Source organism: Lactuca virosa, chromosome 7 (assembly GCF_052849685.1).
Source record: "Lactuca virosa cultivar CGN04683 chromosome 7, Lactuca_virosa_CGN04683_v6, whole genome shotgun sequence".
NCBI classification, from domain to species: domain Eukaryota; kingdom Viridiplantae; phylum Streptophyta; class Magnoliopsida; order Asterales; family Asteraceae; genus Lactuca; species Lactuca virosa.
This window is the reverse complement of record NC_136432.1, coordinates 239,501,754-239,504,591: the sequence shown is the minus strand read 5'-3', so window position 1 is coordinate 239,504,591 and position 2,838 is coordinate 239,501,754. Positions and strand designations below refer to the sequence as shown.

At 39.9% G+C, this 2,838-nt stretch overlaps 1 non-coding gene across 1 annotated transcript; it reads left to right on the top strand.

Moving 5' to 3' along the window:
* The first annotated feature begins 2,489 nt into the window (after positions 1-2,489).
* On the top strand, positions 2,490-2,596 carry LOC145127949 (small nucleolar RNA R71). Its single transcript, XR_013716553.1, has one exon. It is a non-coding gene; the product is annotated as a small nucleolar RNA R71 (small nucleolar RNA).
* Positions 2,597-2,838: the final 242 nt, after the last annotated feature.

Below are 2,838 nucleotides of genomic sequence, written 5' to 3'. Positions count from 1 at the left end.
ATAAAGAAATGTTTGGTCAAAGAGGATTTTGTGTTCTTTATTCTGTGGTCCCGTGTGTTTCAAGATTCACGTCGTGAGTTCAGTCTGGGCTTAAAACTGGGCTTATTCAATCTCTACCTGAATTGGACTGGACTAAAAATAATGGGCCAATTAATGGGCTAATTATGGATTAATGGAATATTTTCCGTTTCAATCTGGACTCACGTCGTGAATCATAATGATTCACGTCGTGAATACTTTCTGACTCCAAATTTGTCTATTAACTAAATTTTTTAATTATTATTCTTTAATTTTTAGGGACCCCACACTCAGTGTTGTATCATGTATAAAGTGATTTGGATGATAAGATCGACTTCCCTAAAACAAAAATGCAAAAATTAAAAAGAGAAAGAAAAACGCAAACCAAACTCGGGTTACCTCCCGAGAAGCGCTTCTTTTTTTAGGAGTCTTGAGCTGGACTCCGTGCCCTCTACGTTGATTCGTCAGAAGAATCCACCACCAGGATCTTTTGCTCCTTAAAACGCCTCTTGTAAGCTTGAACTCGACGAATATACGCCTTTTTAGAATTCTCCTTTTTAACCTTAACTTCGTCTCCATCGATCTTGCGTTTGATCCCTTGAGTCTTCAATTTTTCATCATTTTTAAGCTTCATAATAACCTCCTCCTCCATCACTGGGCTAGTCACTTTTGATGTCACCTCCTCTTCATCACTCGATATTTCATCACTTTCCTCACTTATCAGAGATGTTGGTTTCGTAAAGGCAATAACTTCAACGAAAAACGGAACGGATGCTCTTGGTTTAGTGTGTTTGACTTGTTGAATTGATTTAATTTCTTCTTCCATAAGCTTCTCCAATTCTTCAAGCTCATTATCATCTTCAATATTGAACACTTCACTTTGAACATCAAATCCTTGGAAACCATCTTGTAGTCCAAAAGTTTCTTCTTCATCACCAACCCTCAACATGAGCTTGGACTCTCGAATATCGACAAGAGCCCTAGCAGTATTCAGTAAAGGGCGACCAAGAATGATGGGGACATTCACATCCTCTTTCATATCCATCACTATAAAGTCAACTGGGAAAACGAATTTCCCAATTTTAACTAGGATGTCTTCTACTATCCCTTTTGGGTGAGTCACTGAACGATTTGCCATGTGGATTGTCATTTTTGTAGCCTTCATCTTCTGAATATTTAACGTTTGGTAAAATGAAAAAGGCATCAAGTTAATGCTAGCCCCAGAATCGGCTAAAGCATATGTCTTCAAATTATTACCAAACTCACATGGAAGAGTGAGGCGTCCAGGATCTCCCATCTTTTTAGGTATCTCTCCTAATACAGCCCTTGAGCTTTGCTCACTAAGGATCACTTTAGAATTCTTCTTCAATTCTTGGCGAGTGTCTATTAGATCTCGGAGGAACTTCGCGTATTCTGGAACTTTTGCAAGTGAATCAATAAAAGGAGTATTAATAGAAATACCCTTCATTTGTTGAATAAACTCCAGATGTTCCCTTTCCAGTGGACTAAGACGTGCTCGAGACAGAAATGGTAAAGGCGGGTGATAAACTGGAACAGATACGAAATTATTCTGTTCAGACCGAGCCCACGACATGAGCATATCGTGCTCACGACGTGAACTTGGTATTCCAGCAAATTCTTCGTTTTCGAGTTTTGTCTTCTTAGGCTTCGGTTCATCTGGCTTTGGCTCCACTTCTAAAGCTTCAAGGAATTCAGAAATCGCTTCTTCTTCAGTATCAATGGCCATAACGTGAGATTGTGTCTTCAATTCAGGAACTGGTGGAGACAGTCTTTTATTTACCAAAGTAGTGAGTTGACCAAGTTGAACTTCAAGGTTATTGATGGAAGCTTGTTGATTTTTTAATAATGATTGTTGGTCAATCATCATAGCATCAGTAGCATCATGCCTTTTTTCTGAAGCTTCCATAAACTTTATTAACATGGTCTCTAGATCAACTTTCTTCTCAACTGGTGGTTGCTCTCTTTGGTAAAAACCCCGGCTAGTTTGCCTAAATTTCTCTTCTTTTTGCTTCTTGTATTCATCGTAAGGCAGCCACTCCTTCTTTGGTTTCCTCCATTCTTCATCGTATTTGTCCCCACTCGAATAGCAAACTTGAGCTTTCTTGTTTCCATATTCATCCATATTGCAATCCGTTGTCAAATGCGGGCCACTACATCTCTCGCAACCAACTCGAATTGCATGAATTGATTGGTCCATTTGGGTCAATCTCTTATCCATAGTGCTAAGCATTGCCATCACAGTAGCCATCTCTTCAGTTTGTGCACCTCCACTGCCTTTTATTCCATGGCGTCCTGGGTTGTGATACTCACGAGAGTGCTTTGAAAATTCTTCAATCAACTCCTTGGCCTGAATTGGGTTTTTCTTTGTTAGTGGTCCTTGTGAATCAAGGAGTTGTCTAGTCATGACATTCACCCCATCATAGAATATCGACATTTCTTGCTGAATATTTAGGTCATGTTGAGGACAATTCCTTAACAACCCCTTGTAGCGCTCCCATGCCTCGTATAATGACTCCTCCGGATTTTGCTCAAAGTTGGCAATCGCCTTCTTGAGTTTAGAGATTTTGGAGGGTGGGCAAAACTGATCTAGAAATTTCTCACGCAATTGGGCCCATGTGGTGATTGTACCAGATGGAAGAGCCTTCAACCAGTCTTTTGCAGCTCCTTTGAAAGTGACTGGTAACATCCTTAACAAAGCTGTCTCCCTCGGGATATTAGGAGTATTAAAATAATCCACAATATCATTGACCTCGTCTAAATGCTTGAAAGCATCCTCATGATCCTTCCCATAGAATGGGA